The following is a 22,349-nucleotide window of genomic DNA, read 5'->3' on the forward strand; positions in this document are numbered from 1 at the left end:
TTGGTTCCACCTCTGAAGTCTGTCATCAAAGGTTAATTCAGGAACTATTTGAGTGTGCAAATAGATACTTTTTGTCTAAAAATATATACCTGAGTGAAACGGATGGAATTTTGGACATTACTTATTTTCTCTTGAGTTTTTTTTATACAATTTCTACCACATGCCAATTTAATTTTATTATTTTTTTCTGCGGTGGTCATAAAATACTTTCCACTTCTTATCCTAGAGGTATAAATGAATTTTATAGAAGAAAAAAATTCCTGCCAATAATGAGTTCTGTCTACACCGACATATACAAATAACAATATTTCAAATATGAGCAAATGATGGACTGTCTGAAGCTCCACCATAAGGTTGAGCAGGTTTGTAAGAACAAATTTTTTCATGTTTTCAAGCTCCAGTACAGAGAGCACACAGAGAGTTAATGCCATCCAAATACATGCTAACTAGTCCATTCATTCTCCGGAGGGTGATAATTTCAGTTCTAAACTCCGTCCCCAACTTTTGGCAAACAAACCCTCAATGAAGCTGTATTGCTATGGTTTTCTTGTATTAGTTTCTTGTGAGGTGTTTCTACCCTTCTTTGTTACAGAACAATCAAAACTCCTTAAATTAGCAATTTGAACCTGGAGCCGACACAGAGGGTCTTTTCTAGAATGTACAAATGTGTTTTTGGAGGCGACACTAACTCCCCCAATCCTTTAGGGATTTAGAACAGCTCTGGTCCATAGATTTTTTTTAGTTCAATGTTACTTGTAGATGGAATAAGTACACTGGAAATTAGGAGAAGAAGCGTGTTTGAGAGCAGCCGGGAAAGCTAGTGGGGTACCTTCTAGGGTAGCCATCCCTGGAGTGGGTAGCAATGGACACTCAAAACTGAAGGACAGCTCTGCATTGAAAGCTGCAGTGTAACTCTCTGGATTAAAGGGCAGGGTTGGTGTTGAAGTTTGTGTACATTTTATACTTGTTTAACAAGCAGCCCTTTAGCTTTATCTTCTAAATCAGCAGTTTGTCCTCAAGCTATGGGTTGAGACCCTTTTGGGGTTGAACAACCCTTATACGGGGTCACCTAAGACTGTCAGAAAACACAGAAATTTACATCATAATTCATAACAGTAACAAAATTACAGTTACGAAATAGCTAATTTTATGGCTGAGGTGTTACCATAACATGAAGAACTGTGTTAAAGGGTTGCAGCATTAGGAAGGTCAAGAACAAGCATTCTAAACCTTCACTGGCAGCATCGAATGATATATCTTGTCTTCTTTAGAAGTTTTTCTTTCTCCTCAGCCTTTATTTTAGGAAGACTATGGTGAATCTGACATGGGCTTCCCAGGTGGTGATGCTCTGAGACTGAACAAAGGATGGTTGACAAAGGATGGTTGACATCTGTGGTACTGAGTAGACTTGCACAGGCTTGGGCTCTTTTTCTTTCTTCTTCTTTTTAAAATTTAATGTGTGTGGATATTCTGCCTGTATGTAGGTCTGCATACCACGTCTGTTCTTTGTGCGCATAGAGGCCAGATAAGGGTATCTGGTTCTCTGGGACTGGAGTTACAGATAATTGTGAGTCACCATGTGGGTTTTGAGAAGTGAAATCATGTCCTTCAGAAGAACAGCCATTTCTCTTAATCACCCAATCTTCTCTCTAGCCCAGGCTTGCCCATTCTGATCGATTCTCGTGCTCAAACATCTAAGAATAGTCACATTTTCTTGTGGAGGTTTTGCTTTTAATCTCCCACCAGTGAAGTTCTCATAAGAATTCAACTTGTGTCAATAGAAGAGAATACCTACTACAAGGCAAATCTGTGCATGAAAATGTGGCTGTGATGACTCACTGCATAAGAACACGAACTACTCTTACAGAAGACCTGAGTTTGCTTCCCGTAATCTGTGTTTAGTGGCATACAACTATAGCAATGTCATCTCCAGGGTATCTAATGTCTCTGGCCTCTGAAAGCACCTGCATACATATGCACACACACACACACACACAGAGATACATAAAAGAATAAATAAGACAGCGAGGATGGAAGAAGGGAGAGAATGGCATAGATAACAAGACTGGGTAAGGAAAACGGAATATTGTTAAATTTTCATTTGTAGTTTCACTTCTTTAATGTGACATTTTAATTTTTCAGCGCTGGGGAATTGAACCCAGAGCTTTATGTATCCTAAGCAAACACTCTACTACTAGACCAATGTGGAAATTTTAAAGGAGAAAAGAAACTAGACCTTATGGTAATGGTGTCATCTGCTGTGGGACAATGGTCTTTTATCCTGTTACTTATATTATTTTAATAAAATGCTGACTGGCCAGTAACCAGGCAGAAAGTATAGGCAGGGCAATCAGGCAGAAAGTAGAAGTGGGGCGACAGGAACAGGAGAATTCTGGGAAAAGGAAAGCTCAATCTACAGTCATCACCCAGATGCAGAGGAAGCCTTACTGATAAAAGGTACCAAGCTACATGGCTGATGCAGACAAGAATTATGGGCTAATGTAGTTGTAAGAGTTAATAAGAAGCCCAAGCTAATAGGCTAACCAGCTTATAATTAATGTAGACCTCTGTGTTCTTCTTTGGGACTTAATGGCTGCGGGACTAGGTGGGAAAGAAACCTCTGTCAACAGTCATCATTTCTTTGTCAAGCAAACTGGGCCACAATACTAACATTTAATGACATTAGTTGCCCCGTGGTTGGTGATGAGAAAGTCCATTAAGCTGTTATGCAAACAAACCACTATGTTAAACTGTCTAAGCCATGAGCATGATGAAATAGCACTTCCAAAATTACACTTCTTCAGTGTGAGAAAACTTCTCCGTCAGTGGTTCAGAGCCTTCGTTTTGGTCTCAGTGTCAGCTCTTCTACAAAGTGAGTTAGTTAGCCCCTTCACCTGTCAGGTAAAGGAGCTGGGCTAGACCAGGGTGCATCTCAGTGGATTGTTCTGCTGTGTAAGGACATTTTAACAAATAGCTTCCTTCGTTATTGTTATTTTTGAACTGTTAATTGTTTAGTGGTCTGAGATGTACTCAGGTGACAGTCAGGGGCTTTGGTCAGTCAGTCTGCCAGGGAATAGATTGCTGGGTTTTTGTGAAGATTTACAGATTTGCTAATTGGCAAGCTGTTCAGTTCTTCAGAGGAAGTGATTCCACAAGAAATATTTGGAATCAGGTTTGAAATACTTTTTCTTTATTTCTGCCTAGGGGATTTACGTAAAAGAATTAAAAAGATGAACCTTCAGGTGGAAGAGCCTCTGGTTGGATCTACCTCTAGGTCTTTATGAGCAGGAGGGAAGGTTATGGCCGCTTTTCATTTTCTATGAGAATGTCAAAGCTTGGAGCAATAATGGAGTCTGGAATTGCTCTTCATAAAAGTGTATGAAATTATCAGTAGAATAGAAGGGCAATGCAGCAGGTGAGATCAGAGATATAAAAATAATTTTCCTATTATAAAGGAGTTTTCTTTCTCTAAATGACATGCAGTGCTAATCCACGCTCATATCCATGCTGGGTATCTATCTGGTAATATATTTCTTTGCAAATAACTTCATTCTGTATTATTGGTGTGATAAATTCTCCTCTACCTGCAGCTTTTCCGAGTGATGTGTCACCTGAGTAAAATTACTCCTCTCAGTGATGTCGGTGGTCATTCATAGTCTTTCTCTCCACACCATGGATGAGTCACTCCATGAGATATAACTTCAAAAAAAATAATAAACTTTAAAACTCTGTCAAGTAACCGTGCAAGAGAAATGGGGATAAGGAAACCCAAGAAACCCAGCCACAATGCCTCTGAGAAACTAGCATTTATCTTACCCTAAAAATGTAAATTGAATAATAATTTTGTAGACTTTAAAGCCAGAGCAGTTGCCTGAGGTCAATATTAAAGGCAGAGGAAGAAAAAAAAAGACACTGTGCTTAAAATTCTGTTAGAGAAACCCGAAGACATTGTCAGATTTCCAAGGTTTTCACTCTGCAGAAAAAGGTCTGCTGAACACATGCGTGATATATTATACATGCAGACATGGTAGGAGTTTATGGGTGATGGTGGAGGGAGCAATTATGGACTGTTGTTCAGAGAGAAAGAAAAGGCAAAGAGAGAATTGCATTTTAATGTCACAGATATTTCAAAGACAAGCTGATAACATTTTTAGAATGAGAAGGAACTGAGTAGGAAAGAAGATACAGAGCTGTCTCCAAAGACGCTAGCTCGCAGCAGAGAGCTCTCTAGATAGCTCTCTGGAGAATGGTCTTAGAGTCAGGAAGAATCATTGAAGACCTTGCACTTAAATCCTCCCTCTGCTCAATCTCTGTGTAGAAATGTCACTTTTCTGTGTTCTCTCCTCTTCCCTCCAATATCGGACTTTGCTCTTTATTCCTTTTTAGAATCTCCTCCTATTCATACCAGTTCCTTACGTTAAAAGCTAGTGAGACTAATTCAGTGAATTTTTATGTGATGAATTATATTCATAAGCAACATATACATCTCTAGATTCAGGTGTCAGCAACGGACTGTACATGAATGGATCTTATTATGCTAGCTGGTGCTTGCAGTATTTTTGACCTCCTAATGCCAAAACCACTTTTCTGTGGGTCAAAGACGTGAAGCTAACTGTTTGGTGATACGTTAATCTGTCCCGATGTAAGCATGAAGGTGACAACTTGCTGCAGATGAGCAGCAAATTTAGAGATAGACCTACCTGTTTCCATCATTTACTCATTACTGGAACTTTGAACTTTATTTAAAATCCAAGCTTCAGGCTGCCTATCCATACATAAGCACTTTTAGATGGATTCTGTGTTATAAAGAAAACAAGTGAGGACGTGGAGTTGACAGGGGAATGTAGGTGGGTCTGGGAGAAGTTAGAAGTGTGGGTATGTGTAAATCTGATCAAGATACACTGTGACACATGTATGGAACTCCCCCCAAACACATAAATATAATTTAAAAATGTGAAGCTTCAGTTTTTCCTCCTAAAAGATGGGCTTGTAGTGTTTATTTTATGGAAATGCTGCAAATGATCAAATGGGTGCGTCTCAATCACTTAGTACAAAGGCTCGTAAATTACAGAACTCAAGCCAACATCACTTTAGCAATCCCAGAATGCTCTAACTGACACTAACCCCGGTAAAAATGCCCTCATAATAAAGTAAATATATTTTATAGATTATGCCTTTGCGCAATTGTTGAGTCAAACGGTATACTAGCAATGCAGATGGATTGATCCTTAAACTGCTAGTCTTATTTTGGAGGGCAAGGCCTCTAACAACTCCCACCCATTTTGCTTCTTATCAGCACTTGCTTCTTCTAGTTTTCTTGCCTCAGGACCATAAATTTCTTCCTGAGTAGCAGTTAACCAGTTCCATTCCATTTGTTTTTGGCTTTTAAATAACCATGGACTATTATTTCCAGGTGTCCATCAGCTAGGCACTCAGGAGGGCAACTTGGAACCCACTAATCCGACTAAGCTGTTTCTTTCCCCTATTTCATCATCCCCATTCCATATTCTGCATTTCTGCCTCATAATTAGAAATTTTATTTGTCTTTCACACACTGGAAACAATAACAATGACAATATATGGAAGAACAAATAATCTGTAATATCCATAGAATAAAATGATTTTAATTTTCTTTATAGTTATGTGTCTTGCTTTTTTTCTTTAAATATAGGCTGTTGGGTAGGAAGTTGATTTGGTCATAGGTGGGAGGGAACCACCTCATTGTGGTTCAGGTACCTCAAAACTGATGTCATTTATTATAAGCACATTTTTTACCATGGACAGTAGAGTGCCTCGAAAATACCTCAGGACTGGGGAGCATCCACATGAGTCTATTGTCCTGTAATGCAGGATTTTGAATTTGGCATCTATGTGGTGTGGAAATGTAAGCATTTTGGCTTTGGATGATGAATTTTAAAGGGATGATGACATCTTGTGAGCTTGGCCAGGTCCTATCCTGGAGGCTTGGACCCTTGAGAAGAGATTTATGACTTAAGCCAACTAAGAAACAGCAAAATCTCGGTGATAGCTGTCTACGACATGCTCCTGGGTGAATTTGTTACACTCTATACTGATTTGCTAGCAGATGTTTTCTTGGTGTATGCCCTCCTGAAAGAAAAGGCTGACTCAAGGGATTCATGTGAACTTGGTAAATGAGCCCAAAGAACAGAAGGGAAAGACTGGAAAGTGTAAAACGCAGAAGGGAAAAGAATTCCATGTATGCATCATAGAGCTGATACACAGTGGCGTCTAGAACAAGGAAAGATGGTCACATCCTTGGGAACCCAACTGTACTGGCCAACAATTGATCCCAGAGTATTTCCTTACAGCTTGTTATGTCTTGCTAGAGCTGGCTATGTAATTTTTTTTTTTAACCATTCTTGTGGACAAGGTGAAGAAAGCAAGGACAAGGAATCATAGATCTTACAGCTGGGAAACATCTGGGGGAAACCAAATGTCCCCTAAAACTTCTAGCCAGTTCTTTCTTCCTTTCTTTCTTTCTTTCTTTCTTTCTTTCTTTCTTTCTTTCTTTCTTTCTTTCTTTCTTTCTTTCTTTGTTTCTTTCTCTTTTTTTTGAGACTCATATGATAAAGGGAGAATCTAAACCTTTTAGATTTTGTTCTTCAGGTTGGATTCACAGGCCTCAACTCCTTCAGCCCATCTTGCAGTCTGAACTGAACTTTCTTGATGGCAGAGATTGTGAAGAAGTTTGAATGGAAGCAGTCTGTACAGATGCTTTTGTCCCAGGCAGTTAGAGTTCAGGAGAAGAGCTTGAAGTAAGAATGAAGGGAGAGTGAACTTAAGGATACTGCAGGGTACATCATTGGCTTAAAACCCTGGGGTGGCTAAGGCTTGATCATGTTGAGGTCTCTGTCTGTCTGTCTGTTCTCTCTCTCTCTCTCTCTCTCTCTCTCTCTCTCTCTCTCTCTCTCTCTCTCTCTCTCTCTCTCTCCCTTCTTCATGTATATAAATCTACCACATTAGTATAAGCAGAGGAGGGTGTTGGATCACCTAGAACTGGAGTTACTGATGATTGGGAGTCCCCGTGTAGTTACTGGGACCTAAACATGGGTCCTCTGTAAGAGCAGAAAGTACTTTCAACCACTGAGCCATCAAATATATTATTTTAATTAATCATTATATTGATGATTTTTTTGACGTTTTCTAGGAGTGTGTTTGTGGTTTCATTGTTTATATTGTAGGCAGCCTTAATCATTTGTGGATGGTGTGTTTTGGTGTTAGCGGGAAGGTTGTTTATCTCTCTCTACAACTGGTTCAAGTTTGCCTGACCAAAATTACAAAGGAGCAATGTTTTTCTTAGTCTCTGTTAGGTTTCCTTTTTTTCCTTCTTGCACTTTCAGATGCCTGTAGATATTTTCTATTCAGAAGGACTTTGTTATCATCCATGTTTGTAGCATCAATGGATTCAGATAAGTGCATTTGTACTTAGACCTTCTTCCACTCACCCTTTAAGCCGCCAACCCCCTCATCTGTCCTGTAGCCTGCATTTAGCAGGGCTCTAAGCCACCAACTCCCTCATCTATCCCATAGCCTGCACTTGGCATGGTTCTAAGCTTCGATTGTCTCGGGTGTCCCCTTTACCCGCTTGCTTCCCTCCTATTTTTTTCTCATATTTTGAGGCGACATTCAAGTGTAAGCACTTCAAAAGGAAGCACAGACATACCTCCCTTACCTGGAGTATAGGACACCTGTTTCTTTATGATCCCATAATGCTCAGTACGTATCTGCTACATTTTCCACACTGTTCCATAGCTCTTGTTTCCATGACACACTGATCATCTTGAGGGCAACAACTGTGTTTTATTCATGTTTGTCAACTCAGCACCTAATATATAGTAGTAGGCACTTGCTCTATGTCTGCTAAATTGAATTTGAACTAAATTTAGTGTTTTCAGGGGGCAAGAGTTCTTTCTGTAGCTTCTAATATAATGTAAGAGAAGGCTGTCACATCTGCTTGCCCGGGTGGAATATCAATATTTCTATTTCCTAGCATCTTGCATTTAAGGCATATAACTTTGTAAAAAGTTGAGCTTGACCTACATAGTTCCATTTTCTTAAACTGATTTTATAAAGTTGTTGTGTATGTGTGTGTGTGGGGGGGGAGTAGAGTGAGGTTGCCAAGGAGTAGAAAATGTGTTTCTGAGTTTTAACTGACACAAGAAACCAATTTTCAAACCCAAAGCACATCTTTTGGTTTTAGTGACATTGCATGCCAAGTCTGAACCACTGCATAGCTAACTAGAAGCTTCATAGCCTTTAAAATCTGCACATTGTGTGAACCATGGGATGTCAAAAACCTGTAACCTTGAACTTCTGCACTCTTATCTCTAGTTCTTAATCATTGCAATTTCTTTATACAAGGGAGATTATCATATATATGTAATCATTTATATTTGAATGTTTGAATCCAGTGCTTAGGCAACCTATACAATTCTAAAATTTAAAGACTGCATAAATACATGCTCATGGATATTAGGGGAATTTTCAATTCCCATTTCATACATAATCATGCCATGTATTCTAGAATCAGTGTTGGGGGAAAATCACAAATCAAAGTCATTTATATCTAATGCCATTAGTGAGAAGACTTTAATATTAAAATGGCAAACATCAATTATGGTGATCACTATGACAGCTTGGTAAAATAAGCTATAAACTGGAACATGGATGCTTAAAATTATATTCTGGTGCATTTTAATTATTTAGAAATCTATATGTTGAAAAATTCTAAAGAATATCCTCCTGTAAATTCAAGCCACTGTTTCAATCATGTTCTCTCTGTTTTCTAATTATTTTTTCATTACAACTCCATATTCGATTCAAGTTTTTAGATGATTTCTGTGATCTACATTAACTTATTCTCATAATTGTCCTTCTCATCCTCCCAGCAATTTATTACTCCCTTCCATGTTTTTATTTAGAATATTTTTATAAATGTAATCATTTTTCAGAAATTTTATGGCTTAGGCTTATTAGGTGCCCAATTGTGTGTGTGTGTGTGTGTGTAGAAGATTTCGGTTCTGTGTGTGGTGGGAGATTGAAAACAAGAAATTGTTCTTTTCATGTCTTATGTGCAATAGTCAAGATTCAACCAAGGAATCTGTAGGAGTCATATACAATTGGTGCTTCGTATACACAGGTCCTGTATCCTTGGACACAAGCAACCTTGAACAGAAAATATTTGGGAAAAATTGTACCTATACTGAGTAAATATGGTCTTTTTGTTATTGATTTTTACTAGACTACTTACATAGCATGTACACTGCTTTATATATTGTTAGTAATCTAGAAATAATTTGACATCTATAAAAGCCTTCATCAAGTTTTGAATAACAAGATTAAGAGTCTTAAGTGTTTTTTTCTAGTTAATTTCTTTGGACCTATTTTGAGTCTAAGATTTAGGATTTTCTGATTTTTAAAAAAATGTATTCTGTTAAACATACAATCAAAGATTGTGCATATCATTATCAATTTGACAGGTCTCTGTGTGTTATCTTCCTGTTAAAATCGCACTCTGAAGTGAGGTGGCGTAACCCTCCAAGGAGTCTGTGAAAATACTGACAGATTTAGCAGCAGAAACAAATCTGAGGGGTTCATCATGGAGTTCAAATGAAGACATTGGAAGCCCTGGGGCAACTCAGAGAGATTATATTATTAAAGAATTTAGATAGAATATGAAGGATTGTACAGCAGCATCTTCCTATGCAGAGGATTGTCCCTGATGTTAGAGGGAGGAGTGTTTAGTAGCGTGACCTAAGAATGCTTTCTGATATCACTGGGAGGGACTTTAGGGATGTGAACGTAGAACTGGGAACCAGGCAGCTCAGCTGTGCAGTGACCCTTAACCATGTACACCCTTGCACTGTTGAGAGACACTTAAATGGCCCAAGTATTCTCTTGCAGCTAAAATATAGATCTCCACCTGAAGCAGTGTGGTGGTTCTCTCCACAGAGTTCTGGACTGAGCACATAGAAGTTTCCCAATAGTTTTTGGTGCAGTGATGTTTTGTAAGGCTATTGGGAATAATCAAGGATCCTTCCTTCTGACCTTTGGGAGTTAGAAAAAAAGAGGTAAGAATTATGGAGAAGGCAAGGATTGAGCTATTGGAGTTAGTGTCTGAGAATAAGCACAGTGACTGTGAGCAGAAAAGTCTACCCATCCTGATGAGAAGCAAAGTGCAGTCTATTAGATATTGAGACAAGTGACAGCTGCCTCAAACTCTAAATGCAAGTCAACCGGCTAGAAAAAAAAGTTAAGTCAGTTAATTTCCTCGCTTCCACTTCATGGAGCTGAAATGACATTCATAGTTTTGTTAGAGACTCAAAAATCAAGACTTGATAACTTTAAAAAAGAAGTTAAATCTTCTTTGATTTCTAGTAATGGAGAAAACTCGAAAGACATATCTCAGTAACCATGATCAAATTAGGTGTTATGTATTGCAAAGGTGTTTGTACGTTAAAGTTGTAAGTATTGAAATGAATATCTAGGGGATGTTTAATTTTTGTCAAACTCTAGTCCATTGTGTTTGAAATAACTATAGTGATTAGAATATATTTAAGTATTAGAAAATATTTTTAAATGAATAAATGAATATTTTCTGATTTGTTTTAAGAAAAGCTTAACAATTCTCTTCTAATATTTGCAAAATGAAAAGCCTTTTTTACAAACTGTAAAGTGTTGGATTAGTCTTGGTGGGTGTTTTATATCACTTAAGTTAGTTCATACTAACACAGTGAGGTAGGCATTTTGGATACACTTTACGAAAGAAAAATTAAAGTACAGCATGATTGGGTAGTACAGAGTGCCAAGACAAATCTTTTTCTTTTGTTTTTACATTAAGGAAAGCTGGTTTACTTAATGTTGTAGATTTCTCTTTTTCTTATTGTAACTATATGAATTATGATGCTATTCAATTAGATATGTAGTTTAGTGGAAGAACACTTGCCTAGTGTGTTCAGGGTTCTGGGTTTTATCTAATAATACTACAAAAATAGTAGCTCTTCCTCTACTTAGGAAGTTGTATTTACTCATGGTTTTCTAGTTGCCAAACATTATCTAGTTGTGGTTGTATAGGTAGGTACTGTTCATATATTTAAAGAAAGATGGTACAGCTGCTTCCAAGAAACAATAATACATTTTCCAGAATGTTATTACACACACACACACACACACACACATACATATATGTTCATACACTCCTGTTCACTTCATGGTTTTATTGGAATTCTAAAGGAGATTTAAAAATTCTAACTTGTCCAGGTCCTGGCAAGTGTCTTGAGAGTTACATATACTATACCTCAGTCTCCTTATCACCCACCAAATGAGGACGACCACAAAGCCACATGGGGCTGTTAGGACTTTAAGATACATTACATTTACAAAGCACTTTAAATAACTTCAAGTTACAAGTACTATAAAGTATTAAAGAATTACATTAAATTTTGTTCTTGAAAATAAAATAATTAAATTTATTTTTATTTCATGTATATAAGTGTTTAATCTGCATATATAAATGTGTACCATGTGCCTGCATAGACCAAAAGACGTTGTTGTTGGATCCTTGGGAAATGGAGTCACAGATGGTTGTGAGCTTCCATGTGGGTGCCGGGAACAGAACCCCAGTCTTCTGCAAGATCAGTGAGTTGTTCGGCCCATTGAACCATCTTACCAGTCTATGAAAATAAAATGTTTTCTAAAACATGTCTTTTAAAACTCATGTTAATCTCTAACTTTCATTGTTTTCTGTTATTGATATAAAAATAGATGTAGACTTCAAATGATTCATATGCTTTCAACATCAAAGAATTAAAATATTTGACTATCTGTATGTCCCATTGTTCACCATGGCTGGGAAACATTGTAATGGAGACCTTTATTTGGAATTTAATTATTGCTTGAACATCTTCTTGCAGACAAGCATCACTGTGATTGACATCTAGCAAGGCAGCAACAACTACAGTCTGTTCTTGGCTATTTGTTAGTCCATTGTCTTCACTTTAGAAAGTCTACAAAGACAGGATTCAAGCAAGGGACATAAAATTATGCCAATCAGCCAACGTTACCTCTATAGATCCTATGATCCTAGAGTCTGAGATCATCAGGTTGTTCATTTAAAAGAATCTGAATGTTAGTGTACTACTGGAAAGACAATCCCATTCCAACCCAGGTATACATCTGCTCATCTTTTGTACGGTACACAATTGGTTTGTCAGCCTGTTCAGGGTGACTTCCAAGTATTTAGAGCAAATGATGCTCAGATGCTTAGTTTTTAGCCGGGAAGATCAAAGAGTTAATACTGAGATCCCTCTGTTCCAGCTTCGCTGTTTGCCAGAAGTGTCTGTCACTATCAAGTACGGAGACATTGGAGCATCCATCAGGGCCTCCAAGGAGGTCCATTAGTGCTAATTTCTTTAAGTCTGAAATTTGGCCAATAAGAGGACTTTATCTGTCTTACAGCCAAATACAGCTAATGTTTTGCCAAGTAATACTGAATATCATATTATTAACAAAAGCAGAGGCAATGAGAGAAAACAAAACAAAATAAAAGCTAAGTGCCTTTTTTGTTTATGGAATATTTTGGTTTCCTTTTTAGAATTTGAGAGGATAATGATATGATGAGTTACAGTAAATCCTTGGGAAAGTCACTAAATTTCTCTGGAATTCAGAAATTTTATTTTGGGAAAATGAAGAGTGTGCCATTTCCTTTTTGTTGTTGTTGTTTTTGTTTTTATGTTTTGATAATGTAGGGACTCTTTTCCACAGGTGTAGTTAATAGGATTTGGAAGAAATGTAGAATTTGAACACAGAAAGAACAAAAAATCAATCTTGTTCAAAATTCTTTATGGAACATTGGAGTTGACATTAATGGTCCGGATCTTACAGTCCATGTTTTTTTCCACTTAGAGATGAGAGAACCAAACATCAGAACGGACCCATTATTTGCCTTTGATCTTTGCTTTTAGAAGCAAAACTAGTACCAAGACTGTCTCCTGCTGGAGCCATGGGCAGCGTTATTTCCACAAAGGGCATTGCTTAAAATATTTAATCTGAGTTTTAAAAATGTCACGTGAAATCTGGAAGCGAGCCAACTGCTTTATGATTTTTATCCTTTTTTTGAGTTATTAGCTGTAATTCTGCATAGGTCACAATGTTATGGAAGGGACCATTGAAGACAGAAAGATTCATGGGTTTTAGACTTCATGCTGCAGTAAATCAATGCAGGAAGTAGAGGGTATTTTGGGGGTGCAGGATGACAAACATAATAGATGACAACACTAACTTCAGCCAGCCCCAGCAGCAAAATGTGGCAAGAGATGAACCTCGGAAACTAAGTGAAAAAGAAATATCCACCATGGACCTTTCTGCGGAGGAGAGTGAGCTAATTCTCAGCAGTTCCCAGGTTTGGTTATTTGTTTGTTTACATATTTATTTCATTGTACTGTTAATCCACAATAGACAAGAAAAGAAAAATCATAACCTATTCTTATTGGAAAATAGCACCTCAAAGGACAACTATTCTGTGTGAGGCAAGAAAGCAACTTGTATGCTTGAAACAAATTTGCAAAAGCTCTTTAAAGAGAATAATTGCATTTTGAATTACCTTTTGAGTTATTCACATTCCTATATCTCACCATATAAGAATGGCTTATTTGTCTGTTCATAGCACTACATTCTAAGTCCAGCAGAAAAAGATGCTTCCAAATATATCTGATGCCAGCACATCGCAGGTTCTAAATAAACCTTTGCTGAAATAATGAATGAGAGAACCTGCTGTGGGACAGTGGTCTTGTATTGCTTTAATAAACTGCTGATTGGTCAGTAAGTTAGGCAGGAAGTATAGGCAGGATGACCAGGCAGGAAGTATAGACTGGACAACGAGAACAGGAGAATTCTGGGAAGGGGAAAGACTCAGTCTGCAGTTGTAACCCACATGCAGAGGAAGCAAAATGAGAATGCCTCACCAATAAAAGGTACCAAGCCACATGGCTGACACAGGCAAGAATTATGGGTTAACGAAGGATGTAAGAGTTAATAAGAAGTTAATAAGAATGCCAACCAGTTTATGATTAATGTAGAGCTCTGTTTGTTCCTTAGGGATGAAATGGCTGTGGGACTGGGTGGGACAGAAACCTCTGTCAACACAAACCCTTCCTCTGTTCCAAGCCCTTGTATAATAGGAACACTAATGGTAAAATTTAGGCAGAAAATACTGACATGGTAATGTATACAATTATTTACTTTAATTAATCAAGCAGAAAATGTTTTTAAACCTTGTTTGATACACTAATGCTAAATAACTCTCCCCCACCCCCATTTGTCCATATATCATTATTTGTAAGTGTTCTTCCAAAGAGTCATTGGTCTGGTTTGAGGTGTCTGGTTTCTTCTACACTACTGATGTTGGGGCTGCCCTGGGACTTTTCCTGGGAATCCTGTTGTTAATATCCTGCAGTTTTGGGTTTGTATATCAGGCCCTTTAATGTGTCCAGCAGATCATAGATGTGGTGGATGTTGGGGCAACCCAAGTCATAACCTTTGTCTTGGTCACTAAGTAACTTTTATGAAAGTTTTTTTCCTGCTGTAGAAGTGGGAGTTTCCCCTCTATTAACATTAACTCTTCTAAAATGTATCAGTTATCTACAAAAACGTAGAATATAGAAGCTGTGCTAGAATTTTTATTTGTTTACTTTCTTCTCTGCAATTTTAATAGGGAGTTGATGTTTTATAAATATAAGTCATGGCCTCAAAAGAAAGTTTGTTTCCAAGGCAAGTTTATGTGTATCTTTATGTGAGTACGTACATGTGAATGCAGTAGCCGTAGAAGGCAGAAAATGGTGTCAGATCTCTTCCTGCTGGAGTCATAGGTGATTATGAGCTGGTTGACATGAGTGCTGGGAACTGAACTCTGGCCCTCTGGGGGAGCAGCCAGAGCCCTAACCTGCTGAGCCTGATCTCTCTCCCTGTGAAGCAGGTTGTATTCATCTCAAGAACTGTAATGACCACAACCTTTGAGAGCTTGCCTTCAGATAATAATAGAGTGGCTGAAAGCAAGATAATGAAACCTGCTCTTCCTGCCAAAATGAACTATCACTGGCCTCCTGCAGACCAAGAGGCTGAAGAGGCTAGGATGGTGGGAGGAGCTGGATTGGGGATAGGGTGTTTGCTCTACTAAACCCAAAGAAATAAAAGATAATCTCCTCAAGGGTGTTTGGATCTTTATAACAGCTGACCATTCAAAGAATAAAGTGTTTAGAAGCCATCTAAACAAAACAGTCTTTGTCACCTTCCTGCCCCGTGGAGTAGGTCAGTAATCTAAAATCTAAAATCAATGGTTTGGAGTTTCTTGCATTCCAAACACCCCATCCAAGCAATTTGAAACAAGCACTAAGATAACAGCAGAAAGCTACACTACATCGTTATCAACTCTATTATTTCCAGTACCACACAGACCATTTTGCTGCATGCTGTGCAACAGCTTATAAGTTTTCCAGTTGTATTTTATTTTTACTACTGCCCCTTTGGGTTTTATAAAATGCTAAAATTATATATGTTTATATAATTTTATGAATATATATATATCCAGATATGTGCATGTATCATACTGCTGTCTTTCCTCCTTTCAGACTACAGGCAATGAGGCACAAGACAGTCTAAACCACTCACATGGCAGCGGCAGCGTGGCAATGCTTGCTTCCTGAGTTCAGCCAGTTTTTCCATTCTTATAATTGCTGCTTTTCACCTCTCCAGTGAGCACAAGTAGAGTGAATTCTAATTTGAACTTGAACTTGAATCTAGAGGTCACAGGCAGATTATGCAACAGGAGGGGGAAGGTTGCAAAATGTTAAAATAGCTGGGCATTTCTACCACAGTACAAGGGCATAAAAGTGAACTCCCAAGCCCCAAACATTTTGCATCTACTGGCAAAACATTGCTTTGTCAGATAACACTGGGGACAGCTCACCCAGAGATAGAGAGTTGCTTAAAGGGCCATGGAGGAAAATTTCTAAGATTGGCAGATAAGACAAAGGAGAAAAAAATTTCAATTCTCTTTGTGAATGAAATAGGTAGATATTATGAATTCTTTTTTTGAAACTCTGAAGAAAAAAAAATCTGAGTTTAAAAGCTTAAATGTGGACTGAGGGACTGTGTCCTTTCTCTCCCTGCTGGGTTCATTTAGGATAAATCCCAGGCTGTCCTGCGTTTTAGTTGGAGACTCTCACAGTGGGGGTGATTGGACTTTCTCTGCCCTAGGCACAACATATGCTACTTCCCATCCCTTTAATAGGCATTAGTTCTGCAGACGGCACTGGTCAAATGTACATTATTCACAATCACTTTAATGCAAATATGCAAGGCTGAGGGAGAAAATATGTCACAAAGAGGCAGTTATCCATTTCTCTTCTTTTCCGTCCTTTCCTTTATGGGTCCCTTCCTATATGTATTTTACGATAAATATAGTGTGGAAATAAATCAAAGACTATGTAGCAGCTACTGGGAGAACCATGAACTAGCTTCCTAAAAGTATCCCAGAGATGTCTTTTATTTTTATTAAAAGAAGCCTTTAAGTTTTTTTTGTTTTTGTTTTTTTTTTTAAATTTTATTGTTCCGTTTCTTTTTGTGACTTGGCTTTTTTTTTTTTTAATTAAGGGTGATCCCTGCCTATGCTCTGATGCTGTCAATTTGTAATCAAAGTGGAGAGCTATATTTAAATGAAAATAAAACACACAATTAGTTTTGTGCTGGAAAAACTAGCTTCTGCCACACTTCCAGCCTCTATTGAAAGAATGGTTTGATTTCTCAATAACAAGACATCTGATCTGTGGCAGAACATTTCTAGGGTAGATTTGCAAATGTACTATCCAGGCATGTATCCTAAGCCTGTGCCCAGATTATGTGGTATTTGCCTGTGTAAACCCGAGTTTAACAAAACGAACTGCCAAATACGGAAAGACGCCTGGGTTTCTGATATTCCTGTTTCTGCGAAGTTAAACACTTATGTTTTGTTTTAAAGTGTATCCGGTGAATTTATTTATATACAACTATTTGTCACACAAGGCAACTTGACATGCTAAGCCTGGATTTACATTAAGCACATGAAAGTTTTGCTATGTGTGGAATGAAAAGCTGAAACGCAGCCATCTGCACATGATATTTCGAGGTACATAAAAATGGTGCCAGGGACTTTGAGAAGCCCATATGTATGAGCAGCCATACAGGAATTAAAAAAAATACGCACAGTAATATAACATTTGGAAGACATTGTGCTTCTTAAAATAATGCAATTAAAATGTTAAGCAAATCCTGCGTTAGTCTAAGGTACAAGAGTAGCAAGCATTTGCCATATGAAGGAAACAATATGCTTTTATTGTGACTCCATTCTGTTAATTTAATGATCTATGTCAATGTGCTTACATATCGAGTGATGTACTTTCCTATCTTTCCAAAAGCACTCATTCTAATCCACCTCTATGCTTGCTTGCTTATCCTTACGCTTATGATTAAGCGGGGAAATAAAAGCCAAATGAAGACTCCGCTCACCCATTAGTCCTCGCCATGTCATTTTAACGTTGTCTTTACCTACGATAATTACATTAAGCATGTTACATGTTTCCTTCTCCCTAAATTATTTCTAGTTGATAAAGGCAATTACCCAAAAGATGGGGTAGTGTCCTCAGCGCCTCCTACCTGGTGATTTACGTGGACACCTATTACTGCTAATGGAAGGCGCACCTGCAAATATCTGCACTCAAGAAGGGTAATGGCTCCGATTACTGGCTTACAAGAGGGAGTAAGCAAAACCTCTCTGTGCAGATCCAGGCAACTTACTTAAGGGCGATTTACTTCACATCTGATTAAATAGTTTTAATGATTTGGTAGCATTTTTGTGTACATTGCTGTAAACTTGAAAACTGCCAGATATGTCTTTGACTTTCCATAAACTGCCCAAATAAATTCAGTGGACTATTGTGATGAGTTAAATATCTTTACCGTTATAGGCAGATGTATTCTGGTTATAAAACCAATCTTTTATTCTTTCATTGCTCCAAGGGATAAGCATGAGAAACTATTATTTCAGTTCACTTGAAAATACACTATATTTAAACCAGAAAAGTTAAAACAACTAAAATGATCATCTTAGGTTGGATGTATTTGTTTTCACCTTAATTTAAAGAGAATAAGCCAGGTGGTGGTGCACAACTTTAATCCTAGCACTCAGGAGTCAGGGGCAGGTGGATCTCTGTGAGTTTGAGGCCAGCATTGTCTACAAGAGCTAGTTCCAGAACAGGCTCTAAAGCTACAGAGAAACCCTGTTTTGAAAAGAAAAAAAAAAGAATAACAATAGCATGCTTTTGACACAGGAGTGAAAAGGCTCACCTAAGCATATGTGTACTCAAGTATACGTAGCACAGCCAGCACTGGAAACAGGGTTCTGCCATAATTCATCTATAAAGGAAGACATGAATGCTTTCGCAACACCACACCTGATAGTTCTTAGAAATATTAGGGTCAAGAAGTTGAAGAAGATACCAGAAAAAGGAAAGATCTCCCATGCTCTTGGGTAGGTAGAATTAACATAGTAAAAATGGAAATCTTACCAAGTACAATATACAGATTAAATGCCATGCCCATCAAAATTCCAGCAAAATTCTTCACAGACTTCAAAAGAATAGTATTCACCTTCATATGGAAAAGCAAAAATCCCAGTATAGCCAAAACAATCCTGTAAATAAAGAAACTTCTGGAGACATCACAATCCCTGACTTTACACGCTACTACAAAGCTACAGTACTAAAAGTAGCCTGGTATTGGCATAAAAACAGACAGGAACACCAATGGAACAGAATTGAAGACCAAGAGATTAATCTGCACACCTACGAACACCTGATTTTTGACAAAAAAGAAAAAATTATAAAATGGAAAAAGAAAACATATTTAACAACTGTTGCTGGCATAACTGCATATCAACATGTAGAAGAATGAAAATAGATCCATATCTATCACCATGTACAAAACTCAAGTCCAAGTGGATCAAAGACCTCAACCTAAACCCAACCACACTGAAACCCATAGAAGAGAAAATGGGAAATACATTTGAATGCATTGGCACAGGAGACCACTTCCTAAATATAACCCCAGTAGCACAGACACTGAAAGATTAATTAATTAACAATAATAAATGGAACCTCCTGAACCTGAAAAGCTTCTGTAAAGCAAAGGACACCATCAAGAAGACAAAACAACAGTCTCCAGAATGGGAAATGATCTTCACTAACCCCACATCAGACAGAGGGATAATCTCCAAAATATACAAAGAATTCAAGAAATTGGTCATCAAAAGAACAAATAATCCAATAAAAAATGAGGTACAGACCTAACCAGAGAACTGTTAACAGAGGAATCTAAAATGGATGAAAGATACTTAAGGAAATGCTCAATATCCATAGCCATTAGAGAAATGCAAATCAAAACAACTCTGAGATTCCATCTTAGACCTGAAAGAATAGCCAAGATCAAAAACACTGATGACAACTTGTGTTGGAGAGCATGTGGGAAAACGGGAACACTCCTGCATTGCTGCTGGGAGTGTAAACTGGTACAGCCCCATTGGATACCAGTATGCTAATTTCTCAGAAAATAAGGAAACAGTCATCCTCAAGACATAGCAATACCACTTTTGGGTATATAGCCAAAGGATGCTCAGTCGTACCACAAGGATGTGTGTTCAATTATTTTCATAGCAGCATTGTTTGTCATAGCCAGAACATGGAAACAACCTAAATGTCCCTTGACCAAAGAATGCATAAGGAAAATGTGATAAATTTACACAATGGAGTACTCTACAGCAGAAAAAAATAATGACGCCTTGAAATTTGCATGCAAATGGATGGATCTAGAAAGCATCCTATTGAGTGAAGTAACCCAGACCCAGACAGACAAGTATCATATGTACTCACACATAAGTGGCTCTTAGACATAAAGAAAAGAAAACCAGCCTACAATTTACAATTCCAGAGAACTAGACAACTATGAGGATCCTAAGAGAGACATACATAGATCTAATCTACATGGGAAGTAGAAAAAGACAAGCTCTCCTGAGTAAATTTGGAGCATGGGGACCATGGGAGAGGGTAGAAGGGGAAGGCATAGGAAGGAGAAGAGTGAAATGCATAGCTCAATAAAATCAATTTAAAAAAAAAGAAATTCTGAGGCTTCGGGCAGAGTCGTGGTGTTACAGTAGTGAACCAGGAGCTTTCATGGTGAGTACGATAACCCCCGCCAAACTATAATTTTTGGTTCTTGTTTAAATAACAGCTTCTAATTTCTACTCTGGCTTTCCTGTCCTTGCTCTCCTTTCTGGCTTTTGTTGTTGTTGGCTTGTTTGGTTTGGCTTTGGAGTCTCACCTAGACAGAAAGCGTCCTTTAGAAATGGTCATTAAAGTCTTACGGGACACTGGACACCAGGCGCCGTCCTTCAAGGCCTTTTGGCTTTAAGCCTCCATACGGTTCTCATGACAGTGTTTTGCATCACTATAATGAACCCAAGCATGCAGACACCTGAAGTCACATAAACACAGCTCGGATAGCTCTGGCTTAGACTTAACCGAAGTGTTGCTGGGATAAGGAAGCTACAGGGTTTGAGGATTTTGAAGAATGTTGGGTTTTTTTTTTAATCGATTTTGCAATACTATTATTGAGTGGATGTGGATATCTTGGTTTGAACTTAAATAATGTTTGCTTCCAATTTAATTCTTACTAATTTTTGAACCAAAAACCAGAGTTAGTGCCAATAACTTGAAATCTAAAATGAGATATCGGATCAGATTCAAGATTCTACTTAGTATGTTATTCACTTTGTTTTTTTTTTTGTTTTTTTTTTTTTTTTTTTTTTTTTAGTTTTCGAGACAGGATTTCTCTGTAGTTTTTGGTGCCTGTCCTGGAGCTAGCTCTTGTAGACCAGGCTGGCCTCAAACTCACAGAGATCCGCCTGCCTCTGCCTCCTGAATGTTGGGATTAAAGGCGTGCGCCACCACCGCCCAGCTTGTTATTCACTTTGTAAAAAATCCAGAAGTTCTCATTATTGATTTGTTCTTGAGTGAGTTTTGGGACTTTAAATTTTCATAGAACTTTTCCTTTTATAATAATAATATTTAAATTCATCTTCTGGCTACAGAACACACAGTGGTGCCTGCCATTGTGTTTCCCTTGCTGGAATTTTACTCATTTCTTCCTGAAAATATTAAATATCCAGTTGGTAATTAATAAAGTTTGTTAATTGTTTTGAGTGAAACAAATTTTGGGTAAGTAATATTTTTTTTCTATTGTGTTAAATTTTTCTATTGTTTCATCCTTCATCTTATTACTATTGTTTTCTTCAATTACGTTTTCATTTAACTTTATATTCTTTTGAAAAATCTCTTGTGGACATCAATTTTGTTAACAATGTGAATCATTAATTTGAGGTTATCTCCCCCCCGAAAAAAAAAGTTATTTCAAGGCTATTGTTTCCCCTCTGGTGCTGCAAGAGCTGCAAACTTAAAGGTTTCAGATGATGATTTTATTTTCATTTGCTTTAAAACACTTTTGTTGTTTGTGTGCTGGGGTCTCCCACCCCCACCTTTTGTGTGTCTATGTGTGTAGGCCAGAAGCCAATGTCTCCTGTCTCAGTCACTCTAGCAGTAGGAGTACAGGTACATGCCACCATGCCATGCCGTTCTCATGGGTCCTGGGGATCTGAACTCAAGTTCTCAAGCTTGTACACCAGGCATTTTACCAACTGAGCCATTTCTCCAAGCCCCTACTTTAAAACATTTTCATTTTCACTAGTTTTTTGCAACTTTTCTTATGATGCTCCCGGGTAAGCTTTTGAGTTTTAGTTAATTTTTATTAGCATACAAAATAGCAAGTGTCCTTATGGCACTCCGACAAGTTTTGCTTTCCCTAGTAAATTGTCTTCATAACCTTTATTTAAAGTTTACTGACTGAAAATATGAGTATTATTTCTCAACTCTTAATTTTATATTTATTGCTAGGCCGGAATGCCTTTGATAGTAAATTGAGTAAGTTTTGGAACTTGGAGTTCACTTAGCTTTGTAACGAACTGACAAACTCTTCCAAAAGTGAACGCACCATCTGTATTTCCACTAACAGTGACTAGATAGCCCTGTTGTGCCAACACAACAGCCCTTGCCAGCACTAATGCTGCCAAATACTTTGGATTTTGCTCATTTTTAGAGCTACATAGTGTTATCTCCTTGTTTCAAGGTTTACTCTCAGATTACAAGTCATATTGAACTTTATTTTATTAATTGAATATATATGTTCATTGG

Source organism: Chionomys nivalis, chromosome 19, assembly GCF_950005125.1.
Source record: "Chionomys nivalis chromosome 19, mChiNiv1.1, whole genome shotgun sequence".
In the NCBI taxonomy this organism is placed as follows: Eukaryota; Metazoa; Chordata; class Mammalia; order Rodentia; family Cricetidae; genus Chionomys; species Chionomys nivalis.